Source organism: Cyrtonyx montezumae, unplaced genomic scaffold, assembly GCF_038088225.1.
Source record: "Cyrtonyx montezumae isolate F1298 unplaced genomic scaffold, pur_monq_1.0 scaffold_0, whole genome shotgun sequence".
NCBI lineage: Eukaryota > Metazoa > Chordata > Aves > Galliformes > Odontophoridae > Cyrtonyx > Cyrtonyx montezumae.
The window spans coordinates 32,620,789-32,646,351 of NW_027071824.1; positions in this window are offsets into that span (position 1 = coordinate 32,620,789).

The following is a 25,563-nucleotide window of genomic DNA, read 5'->3' on the forward strand; positions in this document are numbered from 1 at the left end:
CTTTCAGCACATACACTCTGAGGAAGTTGCTGTAGCAGTTCAAATCATTAAGGCATTTCTGTGTCCATTTGCCTCCTTCAGCTGAAAGCCACAAGTATGAGACCATTCTCAACAGCATCAGTGAGCAGAAGTGTTTGCAGCTATAGGCAACTCCAACCAGATTAAAGCTTGACACTAAGCTCTACTCTGACATGGCACTGTTTGTGCTACACAGAGCTAGAAGTACCTTAAATTTCAACTGTACCAGCCAAAGCAAAACAAAAGCTATTACACTTGGAACTAAGTTTCCATAGCTTCACTTCGTATTTGTCAGCACAGTGAAAACAGCAGTAGTTTTTCTCTTGTCATAGTTTTATGATTTTTTGTATTTTTATTCGACATCATAATATCATGTAGTGCATTGAGAATTAAGGAGTTAATGCTCCAGCTCCATGGATCATCAATAGAATCATAGAATGGCCTTGGTTGAAAGGGGCTCTAATGATCGTCTAGTTTCGACCCCCCTGCCATGTGCAGGGCCACCAACCACTAGACCAGGATGCCCAGCACCAGCCTGGTAGCTGGTAGCTCTGGGTATACCTGTCTCAGAAGAGAACAACAACTATGTACCCTAGAAGACTTTGTGTTGCTTTGTGTTCTTACGTTTTCTGCTCGGAGGGGAAGACAAAAACTGTTTGTGTGTCATGAGGCAGTCTCTTTCCTTTAGGGATTGACCCAGTAGCAGGTGCTTGCTAGCCATCTCGTGTTTAGTGTAAGGCTGCTGGTTTTATTGGGCACAATCTGTTGCTCATTTCATTTAATTTATTAGCTTTAATTCAATTATATTGTTATTTTGCAGTAATTTTGCATTCTGATATCTTATTCAGTAAACTAGCTTTCCTCCTCAGGTCATTGCCATTGTTTTGTTTTTAGGCCCACCTCCCTTTCCCCTTTTTCCCTTTTCCCCCTTCCCCAGGGTGTGGGTCTGTAGGTTCCCTGTCCCAGTTGACACAGAACTGGTCTGAACCAGCCTGTAAACTGCAGACATCTGTACAAAGTGTTCAAATTATATACAATATTTACCCTTCTCTTGTACATTGTCTTTGACCATTTAACCACCAATATGGTAAGATAAATTTATTTGTCCAAAGGCAAACTGAAGCTGTGGGTTGATCTTGGCTTGGTTTTCCTGCTGAAGGTGAGAACCAATGTTTTTTCTCACTCAGTTTTACCAAAGGAAAAGCTATCTGCATAAATGACAAGGCAAAAATGATTGTTTTGAAATAAGTTATCTACTGGTAATAATATAACCAGCCCAACAGTCAATGCTAACAATTTTTGTCTTAAACTGACTCAAATTATATTTAGAGAAACAAGTCAAGAAGAGTGATGGCTTTTTGTTTTTGTTGGTGCACTTCCCAACAGCTCTATAGAAGAAATCTAATTTTTAATTTCACTTCAGTTGGTGTATATAAACTCACTGTTTTTCACTTTTCAGTATGTTCACTTTAAGCCTATTGGAGATGGAATTGTGATGCATGCAGGGCTTTGCTAGTCTTAGATGACATTAAATTGAAGCAATGGAAAATGATTCAAAGCTTGTTTGAAGAGTCATATTGAATACTCTCTGTCATTCTCTATTTGCCAAAAATAAAAAATAAAAAAATCAGAGTTGACCCTTCAGTTCAAAAAGCAAAGAGAACTGGAAAAGCTTCATCTTCTATCTGTGCAAGAGAGCAGATGTTTAATTGCTCTCTATAGCACCTACTGATAGCAGGAAAAAAAATCTGTAGGACAGAGTTGATCCAGAGTGCCCTCTTGTCCCATAAGTATTGTGCCTTCTGGTATCAGACTCAAGCACATTGTCTGTGCAGCTGTGCAGTTCTCCACCAGGATGCCTTGCTTCCTACTTTGGAAGACCCTGGACAAAACCACGCCTCTTAAACTACAGTCGCTGAAGTGTTGTTTCCTTTTCTCTGTGCTGTGTGACAAATTTATTTTGTATTCCTTTGTTCAATGTGGCGCAGCAATAATTCCAGTTAATAGCCTGTTTCTGAGAGCCAAAGCTGTTACCCAGTTGGGTAAACTGAAATCTGTTTGGTTTTGGAGATATTTATTTAAAACTGAGGAACTCTTTTTGCAGTAATTATGTGAAGGCTGCCCTTTGTTCATCATGCCACTTCACAGTAGATAATGAGATATTTAACAGTTTCATTTCATTTAACATTTCCATAAAAGTTGTATTTTTTCCTCCATTACAATACCCACTTCTTTTCCCCACCTTACTTTATAATAGGAAAAAAAATTGTTTTATTCATATTTTAAACAGAATCATTCAGTTTTCTCTAGTTTTGAGGATTATATGCATTTTAACAGAGCTAATAACAAATGAATGATATTATGATTTTATCATCACATTTATCCTTCCTTAAATGACTTTGCTATTTACAAAATTCTCTGTGATATGTTTGCAGATATATATATATATAATTTTTTTCCAAGGCTATGTACCTCTGTATCGATTAAGGCCAGTTAAGAAAGTATGCAAATGATTTCAGAGTACATAGCAATAAACTTGTACCTTTAAGTCAGGTACACTGTAAGTATACGAATGCCCTAAAATTGTCTATATACAAGTCTGGCTTTTTCCATCAGAAAACAAACAAAAAAAAAACACACGTTTTTCCATATTCCTAGGTATGTGCTCATTGTACTAACACATTTTCTGGTGGGATTTGATTGACAGCAGGAAATCTGCTTAGCAAAACCTGGTCACCATCTTGCTCGCCATTTACTGCTACTTAAAGTATGCTGGTAGTAAACTCTGCAAGTATGAGCTGGATAGCAGCCTGTTTTACAAGCTTCAATGGCTGTGTAGCTTCAAAGCAGCTGTATGGTCAGGATACAAAACTTCCTGTCCATGATCTTTTTCCAACTCTGAAAAGTACATTGCTTTGAGATCTGGCTGCTATCATGCTCTAGGCATCAACTTTTTTTTTTTTGTGCGGTTTATGGTGATATTTTTGTTACATTTATCACTGTAGTGAGGCCCCCAGAAATGAACAGTGTGCAAATATACAAGGTCTTACTAACCTTGTGCACTGCTTTTATCTTAGATGTTATGGCTTCTGTAAAATATGATAAGCAGGGCAGAAGAACTTCAATCTGTTTAAGGAGCTGGTACCAATTTTCTATTATTATCAGGGTATGCTACAAATGTACTGCTCTATGTATCAGCAACAAAACTGAAAATGTGTGTCCCTTTCAGAGGGGGAGGGGGTGGAAGGAGGGAACACTAATTTTTAAGAACAGTGAGTTAGCTCAGTTTTGTTTGAACTCACCTATAGAGTTTCGATATTGCTGTGTTGCAAAAACAGTAAAAATGCTGAGCACTCCTGCAAGGAAAACCCTCTTACCTCTCATCAGCTGTACACAGTACAATGCTTGTCTCATGTATTAGAGCTACCATAAAACTCAAATGATGAAGTTAAACTGAGGAATTTTCTAGCCCCTGCCCTGATACTGTGGAGGAGAAAAGACTGTCACACTCCATCACTTAGGAAAGAAGTTGGAACTAATGTATGTTAATGCTGAAGAATCTGGTTAATGTGCATGGCAAATTCATTTCTTTCAGACAACTACATAAAGGCGTATTATAAATTGAAACTAATATTCAATCCCTCCCAAACACTGAGGTGGATGGGAACAGGCAGTCGACTGAGAACACAGCAAGCTGCTAATGATATACTTCAAATGAATGATACATTACAGTCTTTTGCTGTAATGTCTCATACAGTGCATATCTCTGAGGAGAAAAAACAAACAAATTTTATCACATCATTTGACATCTCAGTGTAATCAAAACCCTAGATCCAGGTGAGTGTGATATTCAATTGCAAAGCATTCTTTGCCTTTCCCTGAAAGCATCTATTCACATCTGTGAGTTTTGTTATCCCAGTTCTGTTCTTTGAGCTCTATTGTCAGGTTGCAGGAGAATTCAGAAGCTCAGTTCAAGTTAAACATGTTCATTAAAGGCAGTGATACCAGGATTTCCATGAAGTGTGAAGCATAGGATTTGAGGGAAACTTGAATTTCATGCATGGTGCTGAAATGTAAAATTTTCAAGTACTTCAGTCCTAAGTGAGACGTGGGGTCAAATTTCTTACTCACAGTTCTGCATGGACATGAAGGTACTGATTCACTGGGATTTTCCACAGCAAATAAGAAATTTCTTTTTCTAATTCCATCACTTACTCACTGTTTATTCTGAATATATGTTGATGGTCACTGTTATGTCTGCATGTGGAATGAAAACAGTTTCCTCCGTTCTAGGTGAACTATTGGGTTCAGTATGTTTTAGTTTTCAAAATGCCCAGAGAAACTTAAGCACAAATTTAACTTGTCTTTATTGCAGTTTTTAATGTCATTTTGATTAGAAATTTGACTTTTTGAGCTAACTGGATTTACTGTATAACTGAAGTTGTTTCCAGACCAACTCTGAAACCCAATGCCTGTTTCAGTTACTCTATTTAGATGAATGGTAGTTTAGTAAAGTGCATCCAGCAAAATTATGTGATAAACTTATCTTGCAAAGGGTTACTTGTTTTTATTTACCTATTGCAGTTTTTCCACTACTTTTCTTTAAAGCCATGTGTAATGACCTGTTATACTTCCATTTGCTCAGCACTAGTGAAAATACCTTGCAACATTTTAGGGGTTTGTTAAAAGACTTACGCTTTCTAGATGCCTTTTTTCCCCTCAGACCTCCAAATTACAGTGTACATTATGTAAGTGAATAACCAGGAGATGTGAAATACCACAGCTGAGGTAGGTGGAAACTTCATCTATGAAGAAACCTTGGGTAATTACTATACTTTCTTTCTCTGCTTAAAGTGACAGAAGACATTCAAAGTAGCATTATGGTATTCTCAAATTAGGTGTGGTTTAGAGCCTAAAACATACATAATCTGTCACAACACTGCCACTATGCAATCTCCGTAATGTCCTTTTAAGTCATACTGCTCCCTGTGCTGCTTCTTTACCCTTGAAAGCCTCAGCAACAATAAGCTGGGCTTCCTGATTTAAGTACTGCCACCAAGCCCAAAAAGGAGAAGCATCCTCATTGAAAGTTGAAATATTTGCTATTTTCCTTAATCTCTTCCACCTTTTCAGGTGGAAGATGCTCCAGATTTTTAACATCTATCTCTCTCCCCGTCCTGCTAAATAGCAGGGGAAAATGTTTCTTTGTTGTTTTTTTTTTCCTCATGTGGGATTCCTAAGGAAATACTCCTCCTACCTAGTAGCTCCACAGAGGGCAGTAGCAATTCCGGCTTGGAATCACCCACTTTCTTTGACCTGAAAATGTACTGCCTGGCCTACCTGGGGTGAGCAACCATGAAAAAGCTGATAGAGGTTATGTTATGTCCTTTAAAAAAAGCTGCTGCTCTGATGACCCTAGTTCTCCTTATCCTAGGAATATCTGCCTTCTTTTTTTTCCCACTGAGGTTCAATTTCACTTTTCCAGTCTCCTAATGTGCTGCTTCTCTTTGTGTATGTAAAAGGCCAGCAGTAAAAGTTTCGTCTTACTGCAGTGATTTAATTGTAGCAATATTACAGAAGTACTTTTCCTAATCATCAGAGGATAGTGGCCATCTCACACTTAGAAACAACTGGGCATTTCTCCTCTCCCATCACTTCTAGTTGGTATGTGTCCCTCAGAGCAGGGTTTGTTCTGTCCCAAAATGAATAAGCATTCTATGTGGAATGACATTTACTCATATAATTTCTATTACTTCAGTCTGCAAAGTCATCTGTTTCTTCCAATACAATTGTCTAAGCGTATTACATCTCTGTGATGCCTTCTAACCTCTTAGAGTCAGCAAACATCACCAGCATGCTCCAAATACTAACAAGAACATTATGTAAGTTAAGATCAGAAGACCAGTTGCTGTGGAGCTGCCCTTTTTTCTTTCCCTCCTGCTTGATACTCCTTTCCAACTTGCCCTCTTCTTTAGCCAATTTCTTGAAAGCTTACAATTCTCAGAAGTATTCCCTATCCTCTCCAGTTTAATTAATAACTTCCTATGTGATAGTAATTTAAATAATTTTCTGATGTTCAGATAGATTAGATCAGCCATGTATTTCCCTGTGTGAAAACTAATTATCTCACTAGAGAAAAAAAAAATTTATTCTGAACTAACACTGGCAAGCTTGTGATGTCTTTTCCCATTTGCTCTTTCTTTCAATCTGTAATGGTTTTTTTTCTTCAAAATCTTCTTGGTTTTGCTATTACCAAAATAATGATTCCATTGCTGTGAGCATAATTTATGGCCCCTTTCATAGACAATGGTATTACTTGCTGTTTTGCAAATGGAAATACTGTCCCACATCTCCCATTTTAACCTAACAAGTTGGATGCTTTCTTCAAAACCCTAGGGAGCAAATTGTTCTGTGCCTTCATTTCAAATGCATTGTTTTCCTTGAGTATGTTACGTTGTATGTGGCCTGTGATTACTTCATCTTTGTATGTTGACTATTAGTGTCCCATTCTTTCTTTTTCTCAATGTAAATCTGAACAACAGCATTAGTATTTGGGGACCAGAGTTAAAATGTTGTTACTCCAAATGGCTTTCTGAAGCAAGCTGAATGTTCCCTGTGAGGACTTGGGAAAGCCTCTGCACCCTGTAGGCACCAAGGGAGCAAAAGGGAGCGCTTCCGGCTTGTTGTTTTAAATAGAGCATCTCTCTGAGGAGTTTCCCAGAGGAAACAGAATTCAACGAAATCCTTTATGGGTGGAGGAAATACTCTTTCTTGACTTCACACAGTATGAAAGTATCTTACCTAAAATATAGCATTAAATGTTCCTTCTACCGAGGTTTATGAGACTATTCTTGGCCTTAAACAGGGAGTACAGAGAGTAAACAAGAAGGAAAGAATACCTTTCTCTTTGAAGAGGAAAACTACTTGAGGATAGATGCTGTCTCAGTTTGGGAATGTACCATTATGTCTTTGTGCCAGTCTCAATGAGAGACAGTAGGTGCATTTGTCACTAGAGGTAAGTCTGCAGTTCACTTTTTCCACAGTTTTGTAAGCATGAGCAGAAGCTGGAATCTGTTTCAACACAACTACTAGAGACTTCTCTAGTGTTCTCAAGACCTACTCATGCAAAAACTGATCCATGCATCATTCATCTGAAGTTCCAGGCAGAAATTTGTGGCATTTAACAGTGCAAAGTCATATTTGAGTATGGTGTATTAAACTGAAAAACTGTAAAACCTACTTAAATGTGAATAATCACAGGTAAATTGAGCTTTCAGTTTATCTACAATCAACTTAAAATGATGCAGAAAACAAAAAAGTATTTTATTTTTTGCCCAGTGTCCTAGTGGGGAAGAATATTGGGAGAGAGCAGTCTTTCTGGCATCCTACTGAGAATGCAAAGCTGAGTTCTTTTGTCATCAAAATGAGCACTAACAGATGGTGCTTATCCTCATGTTACTGCAAGTGCAACCAGAAGACCCGAATAACTCTATTGCATGTTTTTATTTTGTGGAAAAGGTCTGATGAAGTACAAATGATACATGAGACTGGAAGTAGAGATTGTACCACTGACGTTCATTGTGCCTTGCCTGAAGAAATCCATGTTGCAACTGTTTAACAGCTTAACTGTATTATTGCAATGCAATTTAGAGTGGGCAACAATGCCATGAATTTGGTCAGAGTTGTGGAAAGTAGCTCCTTATTTTTATGGAAAGTACCATGGGACAGCTCTTCTGGAAAAACTCTAGTTCTTTCGAGTTCTGACTTTCCTGAATAAAAGCAGCCCCTTCTATTTTTTTTGTCTTAACTTGTGTCTAGAAGAGGAGGAGGAGAACTTCTTTCTTCCTTCAGAAGACACCAAAGTAATAACAACTCAGTATTTTCAATAAATGCATAGAGTCTCAGCCATCACCTTCAAAATGAATTATTCTAAACACTCCAAAAGCAGTTTGGCAACCTCTGAGGCCTGCGGAACACAAAATGACTTATTTTACTGTCAAGTTAAAAATCAAGACTGAGAACAGACACAGAATAACAAACTGCTAGCAAAGTGACCTTTTTGTCAGCAGATATGAGAGCTTAGTCTGCTTGACTGAGCAGACTGGACAGTAAAAATACTTCTTCACTGTAGGAAATTGGAACAAATCTTTAAAAGAAATGGCAAAAGACTGCTTTCCTGAGTTGAGTAGATGCATGAGAACAAAGTTCCAGGCAAAGAAGACATCACTGGTTTTAAATTGGTCAGAGCTGTCTGAAGTTGGAGGAGTAATATTAAATAGCTTTGAATTGACTTGAAACTGCTAGGCCAAGTTTAATTGTGAAAGTGACAGATTGTTTTATTATTCTGCTGCAATGATTATCAAAATAAGAAACCTCACAGGTCTTTTATTAGAACATAAAGTAATCTGCAAGACATAATACTTTTTGTGTAAATGTGGTATTTGTGTCAAAGCTATTGCTCATGCATGCATGTACGAAGCTTGGGAGGTAAGCTGGATTCATGTAGATAGTCTGACTTGTCCATAGGCTTGCTCCTGCTAAGCCAGTTCTTCACTGTTGGTATCATCTTGTAGCATTCAAAATCTGAAGCATCTTGACTCTCCTGTCTGGTATACTTACTTTTTCGTTTAATGTTCTCTATGGTTTATTATTACATAAAGAAAGAGGATCTTATTTTGAATGGTAATCAAGTAAGGTGGAAAGGCTGTGGAGATGCACAAACCATGTTTTTCCACTGTGCGATGGTCACTTGAATTATTCTAATCTGCATCACCTCACAAGGACTGTACTGGCATGTATGGTACAGAACTCTTCCATGTTCAAAAAAAAAAAAAAAAAAGAGAAGAAAAGTAACTCTAATAGAAATGTAACCATCTGAGATTTCAAGAAGTGCTGAACATTTGATTCTGCGCTTTGTTTTCAAGGTTCACTTTCAAAAAACTTGCTTCAAAGCTCAGCCACAGTCACTAATTCTTCTCAGTCATAAACCATAGTATTTCCTGGAAGCATATTGCAGAAAATTCAGCCAAGCGTCATCAAGATTTAACCCAATCTTATCATAAAACTGAGTCCTGGTGAATCATAGCTGAACTGTGGATATGTGCTGGGACTGTCAAGCAGACTCAAGGGACCTTTCACTGAGCAATGTTTTATCTGAGTGTTACTGAGCATGTGCTGCAACCAACTTAAAAGAATTACAAGATGTTCTTTCCAAATATGCTGAAGGGAGCTATCTTAGAAGCTATCATGAATGAAATCATGAGAGATTTGAGGCTTGTCTCAAGCAGTCCCGTTTGGGCACGCATAGGGTAGAATTTGCAAGCCTTCAGCAAGTACAGATAACAGCATGGGATCATCCATGGTAAACAGCTCCTTTATTCTCCAAGTCTCTGTTTGAGCACTATGTGGTAGAGGATCTACATGCAGGTGCTTCTTTCTTAAAGGCAGATTTTTCACATTTGTTGAGGTGTAAACCATCTGAGTTGACTTTTGCAGGGGAATTGTGACTGGGTCTGTTTCCTTGGCTTTCAATAACCCAGATCATATGCAAAGTGGATGAGTGTGCACAGAGGCATTATAACACTTTATGTCTATGGCTCTAGAAGATGCATTTCCTGACTATGGAAATCATTTGATGAGTGTTTAGGGGATATGCAGGGGAAAACAATACTTGTGGACATAAACCTTTTTAAAAAAAAAAATCCCATTTGCACACGTTACTTATGAAGCTAGGCATTTAAAATGAGGCATGCCATTTTTCTCTGCTGTTTTTGAGTTGATCAGTGTCACTGCAATGTCTGTAGGCCTGGCATTAAAATGACATCTCTTTTATCTCCAACTATTTGCATCTGCAAACAGCACACTGGTGTTAATGTGGTGCTGTATCCAGAAGTCTGATACTAGGGCTGCATTTATAAAACATTTTCATAAATATTAAGTTTTAGAAAATAAATTATTCCTCTTGAGAGTATTAGGATTTCAAATGAATAAATGAATCCAGACCAGAAAGCCTTTTTTTTTTCCATTCAGTGCAAAAAAGATATATGCCTTTGTTGTGATACAAAGATACCAAAGATAATAATTGACATATATTTCACTTTTATTCCCAATTGAAAAAGGCAGCGTGCTTTTGCAGCTGAGCTTGCACTTTAACTGCCTTTAAACTTCTTGTGATCCTCTTTGTGTGTTTTGAAGTACAAATAAGACAGATAGATACTGCCATACACTGGCACTGTGTGATAAGCTCTAGTTTTACGGGGGGGAACAAATCCTGTTCTTCATTTAGTTACAAGTTATGAGATGTTGTCTGAGCTAACCTTCACAAATAAACAAAAAAACGGTAATTGCCTTCGTTGTTCCTTAGCCAAGGTATGATCTACCTCAAATGATAAGGAATCCATGAGGTTTCTGAGTTGTCTGTTGGTAGCAAGATGAGAGAAATAAGCAAAATTTCTACTGAATAGAAGTAAGTTGGCCCCCTTCAAAAAAACATATAAAAGCAGAATTTAATTTTGTTTAAATGTTGACAGATCTCATATTTTAGCCTAACTTAAAGCTAAATAAATGCTAAATATAGCACAATTGCAATATTATTTCCAGTTCATAAAAGATAATCAGATAATATTTTTGTTTGACAGAAGAGTTGGAAATGAGCATAGCTCTTGAAAGTCTTGGATGTGTGTACAGATACCTGGAAGGGTTATCAGGTTATCTCAAAATTATGTAATCTTAGATTCAGGTTTTTAATTCCTATATGGCCCTTTTGTTCCTCTGATTCAGCGTAACTCAGATTTTCAAAAGAATAATAGTCTCTATACATTACAAATAACACATTTCCTTGAAATTGTAGTTGGTTTCAGATATTGTCATCTTGGGAGTAGCGAGCTGCATATGTAATTAAAGCATAGTAGAATATGGGACTCATCTGTGACACTAACAATATCTACGTTCTCTAGGTAGTATCTGGCTGCAGAACTGAACAAATGAAGATGATCTTTCTGCAAGACTCATGCCTCATAATAGCCTGAGAAATAGAAGAAATGAAGAACAGTGTTCTCTCAACTAGGTTAAGCTAGGCTAGACTCCTAATACGGCTAGCTGGGAAAAAAAAAAGATGCCTTTTTAAAGGTGAATCGGACCTCCAGAGTATTGCTGCTGAGTTCCCCTTCTCAAGGAGGCAGCCCATATTACAGAATATTAGCTGATTATGTGTATAAATTAGTTAAAATGTAAATAAAAAATCAAAAATTAGAGCTTCTATAGCATTAAGGTAGTTAAAGTTGGGACGTGGAGAAATATTAATAATAAAGAATAGTAGATATGAGATGTCTGATAAAGTCTCATCCTGTCCTGTGACTTTTTTTCTCCATCTAGTTCAGTTGTACTATGCCATGAGTTGGGGTTCATGCTGTGAAAATGGAAATACCTTGGAGGTTGTTAGTATAGAAATCTTACATTTAGTCTTAACAGCTTTGCTTTTAAATGTTTTTAATGGAAAATTGAAGTCTTGGATTGGAAAACATTTTTCAAATTTCATTAAAAACCTGTCATCCATCAAAGTCAGATTTTGTTTTCTTTTGTTTAGATTTTCCAGCTGTTTTTGTTAGTGAAAATTAGACATGGTTTTTTAATTAGTCTGTATTGTTTTTTATAGTTCTCCTCCCTTACCCCAGGAACTTCTGTTATCGCATATTACTGCTTACCTCTTATGGGAGATTAGCGCTTGGTATGGTATGTAATGGGAAGCATAGCCAACCTCACTGATAAGTGAAGGGAACAGCAGGTTTCTGAAGCTAAGTCAATGCTGAAATCAACAGTCTTCAGGTTGTCAAATACATTTGATATTTACTTCTAAATTTATTTAATATAGAAGTCTCTTGAAAATGGCTGCATTTGTTGCCTTTAGTAGATTTCTAACAAAACGTGTTCTGTGGCTTAGGTGTTTTGTGGCTAATTTTTAATGAAACATTCCCAAGATGAAAGAGAAAATGAGGCGCATGAAGGAGTAGAGGATTATTCTTAATGTGCCATGCTTCATCCGAAGATATACATATATCTTGTAAGACAACCAATCAAAAACAACAGAACTCCATCTCTCTACTGAAAACTAGAGTCCAAAAACAAAGAGTCATTGTTAATTAAGACAACAAATAAGGAGGAATAAAAATAAAATCTTAATCAAGGCAATAAATTTGATATACTCATCAGTCCTGAGTTTGTAAGAAAATACAGTATCTGGTTAAAACCTGCTGGTAGCTTGGGACTGGGATGCAAATACACTTAAGAGTTTTCTTGATCAGCTTGCACCTCTTTCTTTGGTACTTTCTGTTTAGCAATGGAGTAATCTATTTTAAACGAAGAGAATGCGATTATATTTTGTGCATCAGTTTTCTTGGGGTTTTTTTTTTGTTGTTGTTTTTTTGTTTGTTTGTCTGTTTGATACTGTGATGAGATCTCTTCCTTTTTGAATACCCCAAATTAGGATTTATGGTTTTTCTTTGAAAAAAAAAAATATATATATATATATGTTACAGACCTAGGCTTATTACCACAGAAACTTTTAGGTTATTTTCCATTTCAAACAAAAGAGGACACATCTCATATTTAGAGTTGACTGTTTACTAGAAAACTTTCTGCGTATCTGCAGATATTCAATGTGTTGATATAAAAAAACATAAGCTATTGTAAGCTTTAAGAATTCAACACATTGATGCACGTTTGTATATTTGAACTCTGAGAAAATGGAGCTGGCCCCTCTTCCATAGTACAGACTACAAAACAGATGTCAATATAGGTCCATCAAAGCAGCACACAACTGGTGGATGTCAAAAGCACAGTATCTGTTGAAAGGAATGGATTTCCTAACAAAGAGCTTCTCACCCTTGAAAAAAGAGTGAAAGAAATATTGAAGCCTATTCTGAACAAAAGGTCTAATATTATTTTTGAATTGTCTCTTTCAGCCCAGTGACATCCCAGCTCTGACTCACAGTTCATCTTCAATGCTTGAAAGAAAAATAATCTTTCTTCTCTTAGAAGGAAATGCTTCCTGGATAACAAGAGCATATGAATAAAAATTGAAGAGATGTCTTTAATCTTGGCTGCTGGTGTTTCACCAGGTCCTTCATAGCTAGTGATTTTTTATTTTATTTTTTTCCTGAGGTAGAGCTGCCAGCGGTGGCTTGAAGTTTCTATGTCTCTGCCCTGCATCAGACACAAATATAGACAAGAGAGATTATGCTATTTAAGGCTACCTAAACTGCCATAATGGTCTCCAATCCCATAAAAAGTTGTGATATTCACAAGATTAACTAATTTCCTATTGATATTACTTCTTTCCCTGGCTTCAGTGGGAAAATTCCATTCAGCTTTGAGTTGACTTAAGATTTGAGATGCCCTCTACAAAAAAGAAAGAACAAGGCTTAAATAAGATTTTCTGTTCAAACTGTTGCCATATCTTCATTTTCACTGGCATCTGGAGATATGCGTATTCCTCAGCAGGGAAGCACAGGCCAACTTTTGTCTTTACAGTTTTGAACAAAGGAGTTTAGTGCTCCCCTGATAAGGGGTCGGTCAGTTCTGTGCTACCTCAAGCTGCTTCATTACAACAAAGTTGCTTGTACAAAAGTTGTTGCTGCACTCTCAGCTGCCTGGTGCTGGCAGACAAAATTGGTCTTATAAGCTCTGGATTCCTTAACATCCTGCTGACACTTGCAGAGGGCTTATGGATGGCAAAAACCCAGCAAAGGTTTACCAGTAAGTATCTCGCACTATTGGCAAAGGGAGAATTCTGCTGTCTCATGCTCATAAGTCATGCCCTATCTGCAGAAAACGGGTAAGAGAACGGATTGCAATGATGCTGAAGGAAAAGCAGGCAAATAATGAAATCTGATTCAGGAATAAGTCTATGAAAAAGCAAGAGGCTTCACTAAGTCACTTTCTGGGTACAGTTCCATTTTATTTTTTTCAAGAACCAACATATATATATATTTTTCCCAATGACTTACAAAATTTGCCTGGTGCAATTAATTTTTGCTATTTCTGGGCTGCCATCACATGCACCTGAGTGACTGGTGACAGACCATTGCTGTCAGTCACTTACAGCATACACAACAGTTTTACCAGGCACCACTGTACCTGTACAGCAAGCTGAGGTAAACCAATTTGGTGGAATTTTAATTCTGCTCCTTACAGTTTGTATTAGCTCCAGATAATCATAATCAAATAAATATTCTATCCTAGATAGAACTGTATCTTTAGTGCTGGTACTTAATGTAGAATTCTATAACAGGGAGGAATATAAGGAAGATGGGACATGGGCAGAGTGAAATCGGGACCTCTGCTCCTGTGGTCTTGTTGCAGTATGCATTTGCATACTGGTTCTCTGCTGAAGACCTTAAAATCATTAGAGAAAAAGGAGAGGATAAACAATCTTTGAGTTGAATATTGCTGGAAATGGAAAGGAGCTCTGGTAAATGACTTGAGAACTGAGATCTTCATCCAAATAAGTTTGAAACTTGTAAAATGTATTTAGAGATTTTCTCGATTCTTGACTTCTCAAAAAGTGCTGAGTATTTACAACAATGGAAAACAAGCTTCTTTAACGTGGCTAAGCATGAATGCAGAATTGAAGGCATCAGAAATCTCCAGTTTCTTTCATGAAGTTCCAGCTCTATAAAAAGATCCAGATTTAAAATATCATCCAATCCTAAATAATTATTAGTGCTGGTTTTAGCAAGGGACTGTGGGTGGTTTAGATAGTGATAACAGACCGATAAGGGGTCATTCCAGGACAGAAGATATTTCAGTCTTGACAAACAACTACAAAATGCCTTAAACTTAATTGCCCCAGGACTTGAACTTCAAGATCTGCTCAGACCCAAAGCAAAAAACCACAGCATGTGCCATGGAAAACAGCAGAGCCAGCAGCCCACAGAGCTGATGCACTGCTGGAGGGGAGGCTAGCAGCATGTCATCATGTGTCATGCAGGTCATGGGCTCTACAACTGGAGGAACATGCTGACCTGGAGCAAGTCAGAGCATAGTACTTCACACCAGCTTGAACTGTCAGAGTCTTACTGGAATCTTCCTATAAAACACTAGAAGCAGGTTAGCTGTCAGGCCCCAGAGTAACAGACAGCTGTGCCTTTGGCTCACATTGGGAAAGGAAGATTGACTGCTGATCGGCTGATACACATATTAGCTGTAGAGCAGGAATTGACTTTCATAAAATATTAATAAGACAAACAAAATTGAGGGCCAAAGTTAAAAATGCGTATGGAAGCAGAAGAAATGTGTAAACAAAATGCAACCCATTGCAGGCACTAACTAGGCAAATGGACAGCCAGTGAGTAGCCCACTATTACTCATTAACTCCTGTTAGAATGGAGCTTTCTCCTCTGTGGCTATAGAGGATCTGGGTTGATTCTTCTGCACTAGAATAGGATGTGGGAAGGGATCAACAACTGGGAGAAAGGAACCGTCCTTACTGGTGACAATGTCTGTCAGCTCATGTAAAAGCAAGATAGGGTCTTGCGGCCATGCTTACTTCTGTTTCTGGTTTCCTTTCAGAAGTTATAGGATATGTCCTGTAGTCTGCACTTTGTGAATCCTTGGGATAATGTGTGTGTGCAAAGGGGGAGAGACATTCCCTAAAGTAAAATGCGGGGTTACTGAGATGCAAATTTGGATGCAATTCTTCATATATGGCAGTTGTATGAGAGTCTGAACTTGCTGTGCTGTCCCAAGTATGCTGGTGCAGACAGCATTTATACTACTTGTATAGCCTTTTTCAGAATTCCTCTGCTCAGTGCAAATGGTTTTGAAAGTCTGAAGATTTATGACAGTCATAACTGAACCCAAAGTAACACAGTTAATAAGCTCAGTCTTAAATGGAAAGGCTACAGGATCCTGTGAAAAGCCCTACCTTACGCCTACTAGAACTGCAGGTCTAGTTCTTCTCTGTTGGAATCAAAACAAATGAATACAGTCTTACTCTCTGCTTTTTCTTCTGTGCACTGGTAGTCATAGAGATGCCACAGCTCCTTGGAAGAGGAGAAGCAAAAGTAGTTTTCAGAACAGCTACCTAAGGTTTAAAATTTTGTAATTGTAAATAATTGTGGAAATTTTATGTTTAATTTAAAGTGAGAAGTAATGTCACAACTGCAGCTGTGGAGTGCCTCTTAAGGAGTGCTTTTGAGATCAAGAGTTCTATTTTTCTGTCCTTTACCAAATGAAGCCACACACAAAATTCTTAAAAATTGGCATTCTTGCTGCACTGTATTTTTAAATAAGTGTTCACTGCTTTCAAAAAGTCATAGTTGAGTGCTGTTGCTTGATGCAGGGATCACTCTAAGTGCAATATTTTAAAGCAGCTTACCTTCTGTGTATGTTTTCTAAGTTTTTGCTCAGATACTTCTGATGTTTTGTAACATTTCACTGGCTGCAACTGTCTGAGAAGGTTGAAGGCGATTATGGGCTAGTACCTTCAGCTGCAGAAGGGACGTTTTTAGGCACAAAGAATGGTGGGTTTTCTTTTGGAAGAGAAAACAAGTTACAAAGGTTATGCTCAACAGACTGGATTAAAGAACGTTCTGACGTTCCGGATTGCTCATAAATACTGCTTGAAAGATGGTGATAACAGACTAATTAAAAAAAAAAAAGCAACAAAGCATTAAGGGATTATTTAATCTAATGCTAAAAAAATGAATAAATTTTTACAAAAAAAAAAAAAAACAAGGAAAGAAAGAGAGAGAGAGAGAGAGAGAGAAAAGGAGAAAACACTTATTGTATGGAAAAAGAAGGCTTATAGCAACTGTAGTGGAAATGCTAAGTCACAGCCTGCAGCAATAATGGAGCACCTGGTGGGAAGGCAGGGCTAACTCAGGGGAGCTCAGGTGCATGCAATGTACCTGAGAGACCAGGACCTTCCCAGACCTCATTTAAGGGTTGGCAGTGGAGATGAGGATATCTCTTGCTGGAGATTCCTGCCTATCTGAAGCCTTCTAAAGGTAAACAGCTTCTTTTCTTCTTTTATGTGACTTGTATTTGGGCTTGTTCTCATTTGCTGTGGCCAAGGACTTTGCCATCCTGCTTTTGTTGTGGTACTTTCTATCCCATTATAGTGTTACACTAACCGAGTTTTTTACGTTACACTTATTTGGTTTGCTATGGGACTTTCAAAAGGAGGAGAAAAAAAAAGCATACCATCACCAGCAAAACAAACAGACAGGACTGAACTAAAGCAAATCAAAACCCACCCATTTCTGAATTCCAAATGTGGACAAATGTTGCTTCTGCTGGTTACTCTTCCTCAAAAAGAGTAACAGATGCATGGAGTCAGGAGCGTTTTCTGTACCTACACCTTGCCCTCATGGTGTGTGCATGAACATTTCCTGACTTCTCACTTAAATGCATTATCCTTAATTTCTGGAAAATGAGAGTTCTTTCTTGAAGATGTGCACACTATACATGTGGAAAGTGGGACTCCTGTATACATTTCTTTAAAAAACAACCATGAAGGCATGCAGGTGAACATGTACTGTTCACAGAGTGCTGGCTGGTGCTTGTGCTGATGAGAATTTTGTAAAGGAATGGTAATGGCTGACTACTTGCAAAGGGAAAATGAATCTGTAGCCATGCTATGACCCAAAGCAATGTTTTTCTCCTAACAGCTGTCTACTGAAAAGAGAAAATGACAGATTGCGTCATTTCACTGTTCCAGGTTTTCTATTCTCATCTGTCTGATCTTGGATCTTCCCTCTCCTTTGTATTCAAAATTTCCTCTGCTTTTGGTCTATGTTTTTTAACATCCACACCATTTATTTGGTATTATTTCTGTGTGGAATCCAGATCCCAAATCAGCTTTTGTCAGAAATAAAGAATCTTTGCTTGATACTCACCTATGAAAAATCTTAGCAATAACTTCAAATATTTAATATTGTTGCTCTTTTTGTGAGGATCATAAACATTGCGAAGAAGGATTACTGCTCAAAATGTAAATCCACAAACATTTATCTTAAAAGTTAGGAGAGTAGGAACAAGTGGAGGAAAAAAAATCTCTTTTCAAAAAGGAAGAAGTACTGAATACTCATCCAGAGAAAAATCACAATATGCAAAATCTGAAAATATTTTTAAATTTAAAACTAGATGAATTTAAAGTCTTTCTGGAATTACAAATTTAAAAGCAGGCCTATTGAATTTCTCCCTAAACTGATATTTAATACAGCTGACTTGCTGGCAATGTAAGAGAGAGAGAGCCTGTTCCACTGACCCTTCACACCTTGGGGAGTTATTTACAAAAGTACAAATCATTGTTTCCACTTGCAGTGGGTTAGCATATAGGACTGACAGTTGTTCTGTAGGAAATACAGGTCTTCCCTCAATAGTTTGAAATCAGATAAATTGGTTGCTGGGAAAGAGATGTCAGTAACTGTACTTTTGAAAGAAGTGAGAGTAGCTTTCTCAGTTGTGTTGCCAAATTGCAGGTGAACCTGCTACACAACAATCCTGTTGGTCTGTGCCCAACCCGAAATTTTCCCCATGAAACCTTTCTCATTTTATTCCTTTCTAGCTGAGGATGAAGCAATTCCCTTTCTAGGGATTATGTCTTCTCAGATTTGGGTCAAAAATATGATTGTATATAATAAACAGGCTGTATTGTGCCAGAAAGTGCAATGAGCACATCTATTGCTAAAATGCCAAAACCCATTAATTGTGCACATAGGCTTATTAAAAAGGTAGAGGAAATTTACTTGCCAGCTGGTCATTTCTCAGTTCACTCCACAAAGTTGCAAATGCAGAGGAAAGAAGATTCCTTTTTCATGTGTGAAGTTATGGCAGAGCCCTCAGCAGTGCCAAAGCCAGCTCATTTCCCAGCCTTGCCTGGTGACAATAAAACCATGACACTGGCTGGTGCAGAAACCAGAGCAGACAGGGAAAGTGTTGGGCCTCCTGTGCAGGAGAGCTGTTTGCATTCCTTTCTAACTCACAGAGCCTGTTACCTAGATGTACTTGAGATAAAATACTTCAAAATGGCTGGGAAAAAAACAGCCCCCTTCCCTACAGCTATTATGAGTGCCTTCCCTGGGTGCAGTTGCAGCAATATAAGTTTCTGTTCTTAACTATTCAGGTTAGAACAAGACTTTCCATGATGTGTTTCCTCACAATGTTCTGCTGCTACATAGTTCAGCACCGGTTCACTTTTGCCTTGCAAAGTTCAGGAGGAACTTTGGAGCTGAGATTTTGGTTCAGGTGTACTGTGTGATAGGAAGTCAGAAGATTCTGAATGTTTTAGTCCAACCAGTAATGGAAGTGCTGGCTGTTCAGCAATTAGAATTTGTCACTTCCATATGCACTGAGTTTGAACCAAACAGTCTGATTTTTGAGTCAAAAGAGTCTCTTTGCTATGTGCCATACAGATATATATGCCTGGATGTTGGTTAGGGTCTTGTTAAACCTTACCCTTTTACCTAATGTTAAGTGCCTGTAGGCTCATAGGAGAAATTGAAGAATGAAGGATAAAAAATGTTCCCCAAGCTTTGCCTCCTTTCCTTTTATTTTGCATTCACTAGTGCTTTATGACAGGATTGAAGAGATGACATCACTCCCTAAGATAAATCAATTTAGATTCTCACCAGAAAGCTGGCAATCATTGCTAAGGAAAAGAAAGGGACTGCAGGATGAGTGGGAAGGCCACCATCTGCCCAGTGAAGCGTCTTGTGCCAAGCAAGCCCAGGGCTAAAGGAGGAAGATGGGAGAGGATGGACACTGCTGTCTGCTTTTGCTGATTTCCTAGCTACGGAGGGAATGTGCACAGCCTTTGGAAGTTGTTGACTCTTAAGAAAAGAGAAAGGTGGAGAACCTGGGTATAAAAGCACGTGACAGAAATTTGTACTAGGTACAACTAAAAGGGTCTAAAAATGCTTGGTGCTCTGGATTTCATCAGTCTCATCCTTCTGAGTGCCTGCATTAGAGAGCTGGAGAGTTAATGTTACTAAACGTTCAAAGAAAGGGTTACTTCCTCATGCTTAACTTTCATCAGTTTATTAACTGTCACTTCTACCAATGCATTATTTTCCTGGTCTGGAGAATTCAGGACTGTGATGATGCATAGGAAATATCATGATCTTCTTTTCTCTGTATAACCTCATTCAGTCACAAGGAATCTGGTATCAGCTGGAGACTGCTACTGTCACATCTTCAATTCAGACACAGGCTATTGCTGAGAAGAGGCAGGCTGTGTTCTCCTGCAAAGTATTTACTTTCAGCTTCTTTTGTTGTTCTCTTTTATGTAAAATAAGTATTTTTGAATGTAAATATAAGATATGGGCTTGTATATGGAAAATGTGATTAGTGAGTGTGCGCCTACAAGCATGCATATTATTTTCATTAATCAGTGGTGACAGTCATTTTGTTTTCATGTTTTTTTGGCAATCTGCTCTATTCTGAGAAAATCGTATCTAAGTGTTTTGCTGGAAAACAGAATTTTGCAAGATGACACTGGAAAATCACGTTGTTTTCAACCAGCTAAATGTCATTGACAGTTATCCTTACATTATATGCAAACCATGTGTGAAAACACAGCAGAGACCCTACTCTCTGTTTTTGTCTGGTGTGGGCTCATGGAGTTGTACAGCACGTATTTCAAGAGGATTTTTTTTAACATCCCTAAAGCAGGTTTCTGTTTTTATCTAATGAACATCTGTATTTTCTTTAATAATAATTATAAACACAATAATAGAAATCACAAGTGATATTTAAACTCATCTAGGTGCTTTTACCTAACCTATCACCACTTATGAAATATTTTCCTGCTGAGAAGTTATGTCTGACTTCATGGCCATTTCATTTGGCTACTAGCCTAAGTAAGCATATGCATGACTGATGTGTGAATGATATCTTTTTTTCTTGATGCAAATCAGATATTTCATAGAATTGCTTTTGCATCTATTCTTGGTGAAGTTAATCATAAGAATTAAAAAAAAAAAAAGAAAAAGCTCTTCTTTTTTCCCATCAAAAAGTTAGGTGGCTGCACCAGGTCAGTCTCCTAGAATCTGTCCAGAAATAGTAGAAACACTTCTAAAGAGTTGCTTGTTTAGTCTTATCTTTTCCTATCAGCTAAGGCGGTATTTATATCACAGTGGCGGAAATTTAACATTTACATGACTACTACCCTTTGTTTACACAGTTAGCCAAGTAGTCAAATAACCCTGCTGAGATACAGCCTTTATTCTGCTTCTTGTCCAGTTGGGCCAGTTGAAAAGGATAGAGCTGCAAAAGGACTCCCTTCCTAGATGCCATTATTCCAATTTACAATTTGAAACCATGGCCTTGAATGAGGTAGTAGAATGGCAACAGCCTTGAACGCTTTCTCCTTGGGGAAGGTGGCCTTTTAGTGGGATGTTTTCAATAGGTCGAGCATTCAGCTTGTAAAAATTTGTATGTTAAATTTTACACTTCTTCTCAGTAACATACAACTTCACTTGATGTAGGACCCCAGATGTTAAACTGTTTAATAGCCTGGAGTAGCAAATCACAGAGCTGGTAGTCTAAAAATTTCATAAGGTATAACTCTTTTTATTTAAAACACTCATTCTTGAGAGAATCTGAACTCACTGCAGACAGTCATGATGACAAATAACAAATGAATAAAATGTATTAACATGTCTTAAGGGAAATCAGACTCAAGTTACTACTTGGACTCTGAAAGCTTACATCTATTTTGCTGACCAGCGATCTCATATCTTTATAATGTAGGAACACATTCAATTTAGGATGGATGTACTACAAAGGCTGTAACCTGGTAGTTCTCAAAAAGCTATAGAAAAAGATTGAGGAGGACCACCAAGACTGACAGACTCCAAGTTAAGTCTTATGAGCTTGCTCCTTGCATTCTCTAGGTCCCTATTTCTTATCTGTAATTTGGATATAATAACATCTAAGTATTAGGAGGACAAATTTTTAAAGTCACAAATTTAAGATTGTGTGACAGTAGGAGCCTCATAAGCACTCGAGAAATATATATATATATTAAAAAAAAAAAAAGCTCAAAGTCTTCACTATACCCAATCTCAGAACTGCTTTTATAGTATTTGGTATATCATTCATGACAGTTTTTGAATGACTTTCATGCTATAGGGTTAGAATATTTATTCTAAATCCAAAGAGTATTTTGGCTTCATGCACGTATTGAGGCTCTCTTGAACTTTAGATGAGGAGCAATAAAAATGATATGAGGCTATATAACAAAAGAATACAGAAACCCATTTCTTATCTATTTGTCCCTTACAGTTTTATTCTGCTCTCAAGTTTGGTGGTCTTTCTATTTATAATACACTTAGAGAATTTAAGAGAAAGAATAAGATACCAAAGAATATTATTCCTATCCTTAGAGTAGCTGTCAGTCTATTTTCTTCTATCATTGCAAGTATGTTGATCTCACACTACTCCACTCAGACACCATGCCACAGCTATTTCATTGATGCAGTATGTTTCAGTCTCTTTCCCTTTTTATTCTGGTACCTTGTACTACATGTCTGTGATGACTGCCAGAGTTAATTTTCTCAGTGGTCTTGCTCTAAATTTTCCCTGTCTATTACCATGGCTTAGGGACTGAAGCTGTGACCTTTCCTATTCTCCAGTCTCTTAAGATCACGGGAGAATATTTTAGAAGATGAAATGGCAAATAATGTTGTTTGGAATATATACAATAGTCATACATAAAATTGAATAAAACCTATTGCACCAGCAGGGGCTCACAGTCCCAGTCTTAATAACTGCTTGGCTTACTTACGTCAAGAATCTGCCCACAAAACATTCCTCATGCGATTCCAGCTTCCCCCGTGATGTGTGTAAGGCTGTCGCATTGGCTGGCTGCTATCCCCCTGAGTACAACACTGCTGGAGCACCAAGCATCCACACAGGCTTGACATAGCCAGGCTGTGCTTGTCAAGCAAGGCTGACCCAACCTCATTAGTCTGTTCTTACCAAGGTTGCCAGTCCAAGGGCATGGAACAAAAACCTTTTCAAGTCTCCTGTCTTTCACAGATAGCCTTGTTATTGAGTGGAATATTTTTTTTTACTACCTACTTTTGTCTGCTCGTTAATAGAAAAGCATGTGGCTGAAAGCTTTTTGTTAATGCTAGTAATTCAAATGAGTATTTTTCTCAAGGGCCAGCTATAAAGCAGTGAATTCTGTTTTTCAAATGTCTTCATGGCAAGTTTTTGGTATGTGGCTTTATCTCACTTAATAGCTGCCCCTAACCTCTGTCTTTTTAATTCGTCCTGCCATTAATGAAAATCCCTCACAATCCCAGTGCAGATACAAAGCCCACTGATGAGCCAAATATTCAGATGTATTTCAATATCCACTGTGATTCTACTTTTTCTCTCTGTAAATAGGACCACATTGACCTTTGGTATGATTTCATTATGACTAGTGTAGTTCAACAAGAAATCACAGTCAGATATTCCCCGTTGAAAGCCCAAAAATGGCAATTTATAGAAATGTTGACTCCTAGAGCTTTTCCTGGTGCTTTTAGGAGAGAGATTAGAAAGGTCTTTGACTTTTCAGTAGGATGTTTCCAATGAGTATTCATCTTTCTGAGTGAAAAATCATTACCAAATTTTTAAAAGATTAATTTAAGAAAACATACATAAAACTATATTCAATCTCTTTTACTAAACTAGCAAAAAATATGCGGTTAGCTTCCATTACTATTGGGAAGCTGTAAAAGGGTGGGAAAGCTCCGATAAAGGTACCCTCGTCGCTAACTTTTGTAACTGATATTTATGTCTCTTTAAAACAAATATGCAGTTATTTTTCATTGTTTTTATTCTCAGAAGTAGTTTCTAGGACAGCCCTTATTAAGAAATAATGATTTTTAGTTTATAAATTATGATTCCTTGAAATTTCCCTGAATAAATTAAAAGGCCTCGTGTTGTCATCTTTCTGCTTTCCTTTCTCATACTAGTGTGACTTTACCTATGAAAAAGGAACTGCAGACCCTCACTGCCACAGTAAGGCACACTGGGGCTGGTCTGTGAGTTAACCCAGCTAGGCATAGTTGTGTCAGGGCAATCAGTTTCCAGCTGGTGACTTCAAAACCTTTACTGTGGTTTGTGGAGGGGATTTACTACCCCATTGCTCCCTCTGAAATGATAAAAGGATCACCATCGTGCTTATAATACAGGTAGGCACAGAGAAAACAAAGTAGAACCTCACCCCTTTTCAGGTAGCTCTGACAACCTCATGTCCTTTGGGTATCTAATATCTGTGAGGGGTTAATGAACCACGGCACCCTGTGGGACATTAAGTCCTCCCTGCTGGTTATCAGTTCCCAAGGAAATGTTCCACACCTCAATCATTATTGTTCAATTACACCCACACCGCTGGGTGCTACAGCTTGGCTGCAACATCGCATTTCTAACAGCTGTGTTTGGTCAGCCACTAACTAAAAGGCTGCATTCCGATTTAAAATTCAGTAGAGGCAGAAGAACACCAAGGCTGGGCTGGCTGATGAACGGCTGACTGTTGAGCAGCTGCTGTCAGTCCTGTGTGCCTCTGTAACAGAGCGGAACCTATTGACAGCAGATTCAAAGGGAGAGAAAAGAAAGCAATAGTCATGCTGTGGGCTTAACTGTGGGCAATGATCAAGGCTTTGGAAATCAAAAGGCTGCTCCTAGCGTCTGCCCTGCAGAGCTCAATAGCTGAGGTCAGCGCTTCCCAGGCAGCAGCGTTCAGAAATCTGACTATTGCAGTGCACAAGCAAATCTGGCTTTTGTTCTGGGGAACCTCATCCTTTGCATTTCCTATGGACAGACACTGTACAAGTGGCAGTGTCAACATGCTGTCAAAATGTTTGTCATGTTGGTATTATGAGGCTTTTTTTAATATTGTTAAATCACAAGTTCCCTTTAGTGAGATATTACGTGTATATGATAGTTCATTTAATACTTAAGTGCACAGCGAATCAGAGTGGTAAAGTTTAGATGAATTGCTCTCATAGCATTGAGATGGAACGAGAAGGCTCATTTTTTAAAAATGGGGAGAGTCCAAATGAATCAGTGCTGTCATCTTTCTGTGAACTGTGTCAATTTTAATAGATCTCTCTCTTTAATGGAAATATTATTCTGTCAGAAATCTACCAACCAGTTTTATACCCAGCAGCAACTGGTGAAAATGCCAGCTCTGGCTCTGAAGGCTGTCCTGCTGCTGAGGGCAGCCAGGCTATGAGCCCATCACAGCCTTCTCTTCCTATGTGTGAGGGGTACAGTTGGTCCCCTGCCGGCCCCATGCTGGGACCTGCTCCTGCCATGCCACCTGACTGTAAACTCACCAGCCTTTATCCTTCTCTGTTGCTTTGTGGGTCCATATCATATACCAAACCACCACTACTCCTTTTTCAGGCAGACCAGCAAAGCAAATAACACCATCAAGGTGTTCACATTCCACTCAGTTGCTCACATCAGAAAGAGCAACCTAGGAGGTGCACCTTCCAGACCCTAGGGTCTAGAAGGCCATTTGGCAATGTTTTGCTTTAGTCTGTG